Genomic DNA, 8,930 nt, shown 5'->3' on the forward strand with positions numbered 1-8,930 from the left:
ATTTATTATCATGTCTCGTCCCTGTGCTCCCCATTCTATTCGTTTCCCTCTGCTGGTCTTATTAGGTTCTTTCCTCTTTCTGTCTCTCTCTCCCCTCCCTCTCTCACTCTCTCGCTCTCTCTTCTCTCTCTAGTTTCATGGTTCTGCCCAGCTGTTCCCTATTCCTAATCATCATTTAGTCTTCCCCACACCCTGTTCCCGATCCTTTCCCCTGATTGGAGTCCCTACTTATTCCTTTGTGTTCCGTTCCTGTCCTGTCGGTTCCTTGTTTAGTATTCACCGTGCTGTGATTGTGTTTCGCCCTGTCCTGTCGTGTTTTTGCCTTCATCAGATGCTGCGTGTGAGCAGGTGTCTCTGTCAACTACGGCCTGCGCCTACCCGACGACCTGCAGTCTGTGGCCGCTTCTCCTGTTATTCCCCTCTACAGACTAGAGGATGTCTGTTATTCCCTGTTTGGACTTGAATAAACTCTGTTTCTGTTAAGTCGCTTTTGGGTCCTCTTTCACCCTGCATGACAGAAGGAACCGACCAAGGAATGGACCCAGCGACTTCAGACGCTCGTTACACTGCCGTCGAGATCCAAGAGCCATGCTCGGCAGACACGAGCAGGAATTGTCTGCTGCTCGCCATGCCGTGGAGAACCTGGCCGCTCAGGTTTCCGACCTCTCTGGACAGTTCCAGAGTCTCGACTTCCTGGCCTGCAGAAACCTAGGGTTAATAACCCACCTTGCTACTCCCGGGCAGCCCACTGAGTGCCGCTCCTTTCTCACGCAGTGTGAGATTGTGTTCTCTCTCCAACCCAACACATACTCTAGAGAGAGCTCGGGTTGCTTACGTCATTTCACTCCTTACTGGCCGGGCTCGAGAATGGGGCACAGCTATCTGGGAGGCAAGGGCTGATTGCTCTAACAAGTTCCAGAACTTTAAAGAGGAGATGATTCGGGTTTTTGACCGTTCAGTTTTTGGTAGGGAGGCTTCTAGGGCCCTGGCTTCCTTATGCCAAGGTGGGAACGGTCCATAACGGATTATTCTATTGAGTTTCGCACTCTTGCTGCCTCTAGTGAGTGGAACGAGCCGGCGCTGCTCGCTCGTTTTCTGGAGGGACTCCACGCAGTGGTTAAGGATGAGATTCTCTCCCGGGAGGTTCCTTCAGATGTGGACTCTTTGATTGCTCTCGCCATCCGCATAGAGCAGCCGGGTAGATCTTCGTCACCGGGCTCGTGGAAGAGAGCTCGCATCAACGGTGTTTCCCTGCTCCCGCATCGCAACCATCTCCCTCCTCTGGCTTTGAGACTGAGCCCATGCAGCTGGGAGGGGATTCGCATCTCGACTAAGGAGAGGGAACGGAGGATCACCAACCGCCTGTGCCTCTATTGCGGAGTTGCTGGACATTTGTTAATTCATGTCCAGTAAGAGGCCAGAGCCCATCAGTAAGCGGAGGGCTACTGGTGGCGCTACTCAGTTCTCTTCATCTAGATCTTGTACTACTATGTCGGTCCATCTACGCTGGACCGGTTCGGGTGCTACATGCAGTGCCTTGATTGACTCTGGGGCTGAGGGTTGTTTCATGGACGAAGCATGGGTTCGGAAACATAACATTCCTTTCAGACCGTTAGACAAAGCCTACGCCCATGTTTGCCTTAGATGGTAGTCATCTTCCCAGTATCAAATTTGAGACACTACCTTTAACTCTCACAGTATCTGGTAACCACAGTGAGACTATTTCTTTTTTGATTTTCCGTTCACCGTTTACACCTGTTGTTTTGGGTCATCCCTGGCTAGTATGTCATAATCCTTCTATTAATTGGTCTAGTAATTCTATCCTATCCTGGAACGTTTCTTGTCATGTGAAGTGTTTAATGTCTGCCATCCCTCCGTTTCTTCTCTCCCTACTTCTCAGGAGGAACCTGGCGATTTGACAGGAGTGCCGGAGGAATATCATGATCTGCGCACGGTCTTCAGTCGGTCCGAGCCAACTCCCTTCCTCCTCACCGGTCGTATGATTGTAGTATTGATCTCCTTCCAGGGACCACTCCTCCTCGAGGTAGACTATACTCTCTGTCGGCTCCCGAACGTAAGGCTCTCGAGGATTATTTGTCTGTGTCTCTTGACGCCGGTACCATAGTGCCTTCTTCTTCTCCGGCCGGGGCGGGGTTCTTTTTGTTAAGAAGAAGGACGGTACTCTGCGCCCCTGCGTGGATTATCGAGCTGAATGACATAACGGTTAAGAATCGTTATCCGCTTCCCCTTATGTCATCAGCCTTCGAGATTCTGCAAGGGAGCCAGGTGCTTTACTAAGTTGGACCTTCGTAACGCTTACCATCTCGTGCGCATCAGAGGGGGACGAGTGGAAAACGGCGTTTAACACTCCGTTAGGGCATTTTGAGTACCGGGTTCTGCCGTTCGGTCTCGCCAATGCGCCAGCTGTTTTTCAGGCATTAGTTAATGATGTTCTGAGAGACATGCTGAACATCTTTGTTTTTGTCTATCTTGACGATATCCTGATTTTTCTCCGTCACTCGAGATTCATGTTCAGCACGTTCGACGTGTCCTACAGCGCCTTTTAGAGAATTGTCTCTACGTAAAGGCTGAGAAGTGCTCTTTTCATGTCTCCTCCGTTACTTTTCTCGGTTCCGTTATTTCCGCTGAAGGCATTCAGATGGATTCCGCTAAGGTCAAGCTGTCAGTGATTGGCCCGTTCCAAGGTCACGTGTCGAGTTGCAGCGCTTTTTAGGTTTACTAATTTCTATCGGCGTTTCATTCGTAATTTCGGTCAAGTTGCTGCCCCTCTCACAGCTCTTACTTCTGTCAAGACGTGTTTTAAGTGGTCCGGTTCCGCCCAGGGAGCTTTTGATCTTCTAAAGAACGTTTTACGTCCGCTCCTATCCTCGTTACTCCTGACGTCACTAGACAATTCATTGTCGAGGTTGGCGCTTCAGAGGTGGCGTGGGAGCCATTCTATCCCAGCGCTTCCAGTCTGACGATAAGGTTCATCCTTGTGCTTATTTTCTCATCGCCTGTCGCCATCTGAGCGCAACTATGATGTGGGTAACCGTGAACTGCTCGCCATCCGCTTAGCCCTAGGCGAATGGCGACAGTGGTTGGAGGGCGACCGTTCCTTTTTGTCGTTTGGACAGACCATAAGAACCTTGAGTACATCCGTTCTGCCAAACGACTTAATGCCCGTCAAGCTCGTTGGGCGTTGTTTTTATTCGTTTCGAGTTTGTGATTTCTTACCGTCCGGGTAGCAAGAACACCAAGCCTGATGCCTTATCCCGTCTGTTTAGTTCTTCTGTGGCTTCTACTGATCCCGAGGGGATTCTTCCTTATGGGCGTGTTGTCGGGTTAACAGTCTGAGGGAATTGAAAGACAGGTTAAGCAAGCACTCACGCACACTGCGTCGCCGCGCGCTTGTCCTAGTAACCTCCTTTTCGTTCCTGTTTCCACTCGTCTGGCTGTTCTTCAGTGGGCTCACTCTGCCAAGTTAGCTGGTCATCCCGGTGTTAAAGGCACTCTTGCGTCTATTCGCCAGCGCTTTTGGTGGCCGACTCAGGAGCGTGACACGCGCCGTTTCGTGGCTGCTTGTTCGGACTGCGCGCAGACTAAGTCGGGTAACTCTCCTCCTGCCGGTCGTCTCAGACCGCTCCCCATTCCTTCTCGACCATGGTCTCACATCGCCTTAGACTTCATTACCGGTCTGCCGTTGTCTGCGGGGAAGACTGTGATTCTTACGGTTGTCGATAGGTTCTCTAAGGCGGCACATTTCATTCCCCTCGCTAAACTTCCTTCCGCTAAGGAGACGGCACAAATCATTATTGAGAATGTATTCAGAATTCATGGCCTCCCGTTAGACGCCGTTTCAGACAGAGGCCCGCAATTCACGTCACAGTTTTGGAGGGAGTTCTGTCGTTTGATTGGTGCGTCCGTCAGTCTCTCTTCCGGGTTTCATCCCCAGTCCTAGCAGTCAAGCAGAGAGGGCCAATCAGACGATTGGTCGCATACTACGCAGCCTTTCTTTCAGAAACCCTGCGTCTTGGGCAGAACAGCTCCCCTGGGCAGAATACGCTCTGGTCGCTTCCCTTCGTCTGCTACCGGGTTATCTCCGTTTCAGAGTAGTCTGGGTTACCAGCCTCCTCTGTTCTCATCCCAGCTTGCCGAGTCCAGCGTTCCCTCCGCTCAAGCGTTTGTCCAACGTTGTGAGCGCACCTGGAGGAGGGTGAGGTCTGCACTTTGCCGTTACAGGGCACAGACGGTGAGAGCCGCCAATAAACGCAGGATTAAGAGTCCAAGGTATTGTTGCGGCCAGAGTGTGGCTTTCCACTCGCAACCTTCCTCTTACGACAGCTTCTCGTAAGTTGACTCCATGATTCATTGGTCCGTTCCGTGTCTCCCAGGTGCGTCAATCCTGTCGCTGTGCGACTGCTTCTTCCGCGACATCTTCGTCGCGTCCATCCTGTCTTCCATGTCTCCTGTGTTAAGCCCTTTCTTCGCACCCCCGTTCGTCTTCCCTCCCCCTCCCGTCCTTGTCGAGAGCGCACCTATTTACAAGGTACATAAGATCATGGACATGCGTTCTCGGGGACGGGGTCACAATACTTAGTGGATTGGGAGGTTACGGTCCTGAGGAGAGGAGTTGGGTTCCGTCTCGGGGCGTGCTGGACCGTTCACTCATCGATGATTTCCTCCGTTGCCGCCAGGATTCCTCCTCGAGTGCGCCAGGAGGCGCTCGGTGAGTGGGGGGGGTACTGTCATGTTTGTCATTTATTATCATGTCTCGTCCCTGTGCTCCCCATTCTATTCGTTTCCCTCTGCTGGTCTTATTAGGTTCTTTCCCTCTTTCTATCCCTCTCTCTCCCCCTCCCTCTCTCACTCTCTCTCGCTCTCTCTTCTCTCTATCGTTCCGTTCCTGCTCCCAGCTGTTCCTATTCCCCTAATCATCATTTAGTCTTCCCACACCTGTTCCCGATCCTTTCCCCTGATTGGAGTCCCTACTTATTCCTTTGTGTTCCGTTCCTGTCCTGTCGGTTCCTTGTTTAGTATTCACCGTGCTGTGATTGTGTTTCGCCCTGTCCTGTCGTGTTTTTTGCCTTCATCAGATGCTGCGTGTGAGCAGGTGTCTCTGTCAACTACGGCCTGCGCCTACCCGAAGCGACCTGCAGTCTGTGGCCGCTTCTCCTGTTATTCCCCTCTACAGACTAGAGGATGTCTGTTATTCCCTGTTTGGACTTGAATAAACTCTGTTTCTGTTAAGTCGCTTTTGGGTCCTCTTTCACCTGCATGACAACTGCCAAATTGCAGCTACTGAGAAGAGGAGGATTTGTTCAGTCAAACACTTGCATGAACAGAGAAATTGGTTATAAGATAAGCACTAACATTACAATTCCCATTACACCTATTTGAAGGTTTGTATCGAATTTGAATCGGGTTTTTAGGGTGGCGCTAAAGTTTTCAGAAGTGAACAGCTGCTGTCGCGGCTTTTGAGAGTCACGATGACTTGCAGTGTTGACTCAAAAAATGAATGCATTCAGTTGTACAACTGACTACATATCCCCCTTACCCTTGTCCCTGTCCCTTTCTTGTTTTTAATCTGCGTGAGAAAGCGCCTGTTGGAAAGAGGCTGTATGACACAGAATATATATGCCATTTAGCAGACGCTTTTATCCAAAGCGACTTACAGTCATGTGTGCATACATTCTACGTATGGGTGGTCCAGGGATCGAACCCACTACCCTGGCGTTACAAGCGCCATGCTCTACCAACTGAGCTACAGAAGGACGTCATGACCCATCATAATTTAACGTACAGCGTCAGAGGGTCAGTTTTCTCAACTTTTCTCCAATACAATCAGCCCATTACCATGTCAATCAACCCTTGAAGAGAAATGTAGTTCACACCCTATTTTGATTCCAACACAGCCGCTACAGTCCCATTCGTTTTCATTGCAGCCTCGTTTGAATGCCGCTGTTACGCAAATTTGTACGGAATGGGGTTAGACACTGTTACCTAGCTAGCTACTTAAGTTAGAAAAATAATTAGATTTCTCACACTGTAACACAAACATATGTTAGCGATACACAATATGAGTATCAGTAGATACACTAAAGTCAACTAGAACATAAATAAAAAGGTACACTGTCAAATGTGTGTTGATGAGAGGAATCACTTTAAGCCAGTGCGGTCTAGTCAGTACTTTCAGGATTGTGTTGCTAGTGTCCGCCTCCCCTTCAAAAAAGGGACAGGACCAGAGCAGGAAGCACAGGCCCACACAAGCTGTAGTCTTTCAGAGACTATAATTTTATTGTCAGCTTGTATATTTAGTGTAGTATCTTAAGATGCTTCTTAGATTGATGACACCAGACACGTAAGTACGTTTTAGTATTTAATTGTAACTTAGGAACTTACATTCCCAGAATGCACCTGGCGTAAGCTACATGAGGCTTTCTCAAGCATGTTTATCTATGGCAGACATAGAAAACGGCTACGGATAGCGTAAAGCAAACCTCCGTCTTGAGTCAATACTGCCATCTATTACTAACATAAATATACCGGGTTACTACATTTAGCAATGAATCCACAAATAGGAACATTGCATAAAGACATCAAACGGCTGCATTGAACAAGGCCAACCATATCTACACGCACACAAACGTATAGTGTGCTCAGTATTACATAGAGCCATCAGGGAGCTCTCGCTCATCCCCTCCCCCCATCAATACACCTGAAGCTATCATAGGGTGCAAAGCCCAAAATTGGCTTTCTACCTGGGCAACTACTGTGAAACACTTCTCACTGACCTAGAAATGCCTCGGACATGATGAAAACAAGCCCAGATCCCTCAGGGTGAAATTCCTATTTAACAATTTTCCAGGCCTTCCTTTCACACACCCTAATATAGATGACAGGGAGCTCAGCCCCAGTGATGTACTGGGCTGTACGCACCACCCTCTGTAGTACCATGTGATCGAGGACGGTGCTATTGCCATACCAAGCAGTGATGCAATTCTTTTGAGAATTTGAGGGCCCATGCCAGATCTTTTCAACCTTTTCAACCTCCTTTTCAACCTCCTCTTTTGGATTAATAAACATTGTAAGACTCCAACCATCTGCCTCATGTGTCTGCATCTGGGTCTCGCCTTGTGCCTTGATAGTACGAACTGGCCATGACAGACCCAGCAGACTTGGACCAGCCCACCAAGCTGTCTCCCTGCAGGGAGCCACCATTGGCAGACATGAGGATTTGTTACAGGGCCTTTTGGAAGGTCTCAGTTTCTTGTCGGGAATGCCACGACTATGGGTCAAAGGCTATTATGGAGCAAATCAGGGAGTTAGTTCAGAGGCTGCCTGCCACCTCATGGGAAAAAAACAATCAGCCAGTAATTTTTCCCTATCTGTGGTGAGTTTGTACAGTCTATCTTGGCTCCCTGAGAACCCTGCTTTACCACCACCGGAGCAATATTCGGGGAATCATGGTACCAGCCTGGGTTCTTTTATTTTTGAGCTACAGCCATCTTCATTTCCTTCAGACCGATTGAAGATGGCGCATATAATTACGCTAATGTCGGAAGGGTGCTCTCCTGGGCTACGACAGTTTGGGAGCAACAATCCTTTTGTGATCATCTGGGGAATTTATGGCAGAGTTGAGAAAGGTATTTGAGTCTCCGTATCCGGGAGAAAGGCAGCCAGTAAACTGTTTGACTTACGTCAACTACGTCAACAAGTGTGGCAGACTACGCGGTTGATTTTCGCACATTGGCTGCCGAGAGTGCCTGGAATCCGGAGTCTCTTTTCGATACTTTTCTGCACGGATTATCTGAGGAGGTAAATGATGAGCTAGCTGCTTGGGAATTACTGGTGGACCTTGACTCCCTTATCGCCCTAACCATTAAAATCCCAGGTGTGGGAGGAGGTCTGGTCTCCGGCACACTCGTACACCCGCTATGGCTCGTTCACCTTCCGAAAGAATCGGAAGTTTCTGAAGGCAGCTTTTCCGAGAGGATTCGAAGCCACAGAGCCCTCTCGTGAATCTACAACGGGTGAGTTTGATACTCCTGAGCCTATGCAGTTGGTAATCCAAATCAAATCAAATCAAATTTGATTTGTCACATACACATGGTTAGCAGATGTTAATGCGAGTGTAGCAAAATGCTTGTGCTTCTAGTTCCGACAATGCAGTGATAACCAACAAGTAATCTAACTAACAATTCCAAAACTACTGTCTTATACACAGTGTAAGGGGATAAGGAATATGTACATAAGGATATATGAATGAGTGATGGTACAGAGCAGCATACAGTAGATGGTATCGAGTACAGTATATACATATGAGATGAGTGTGTAGACAAAGTAAACAAAGTGGCATAGTTAAAGTGGCTAGTGATACATGTATTACATAAGGATGCAGTCGATGATGTAGAGAACAGTATATACATATGCATATGAGATGAATAATGTAGGGTAAGTAACATTATATAAGGTAGCATTGTTTAAAGTGGCTAGTGATATATTTACATCATTTCCCATCAATTCCCATTATTAAAGTGGCTGGAGTTGGGTCAGTGTCAATGACAGTGTGTTGGCAGCAGCCACTCAATGTTAGTGGTGGCTGTTTAACAGTCTGATGGCCTTGAGATAGAAGCTGTTTTTCAGTCTCTCGGTCCCAGCTTTGATGCACCTGTACTGACCTCGCCTTCTGGATGATAGCGGGGTGAACAGGCAGTGGTTCGGGTGGTTGATGTCCTTGATGATCTTTATGGCCTTCCTGTAACATCGGGTGGTGTAGGTGTCCTGGAGGGCAGGTAGTTTGCCCCCGGTGATGCATTGTGCAGTCCTCACTACCCTCTGGAGAGCCTTACGGTTGAGGGCGGAGCAGTTGCCGTACCAGGCGGTGATACAGCCCGCCAGGATGCTCTCGATTGTGCATCTGTAGAAGT

The sequence above is a fragment of the Oncorhynchus gorbuscha genome, linkage group LG09, assembly GCF_021184085.1.
Source record: "Oncorhynchus gorbuscha isolate QuinsamMale2020 ecotype Even-year linkage group LG09, OgorEven_v1.0, whole genome shotgun sequence".
NCBI classification, from domain to species: Eukaryota; Metazoa; Chordata; class Actinopteri; order Salmoniformes; family Salmonidae; genus Oncorhynchus; species Oncorhynchus gorbuscha.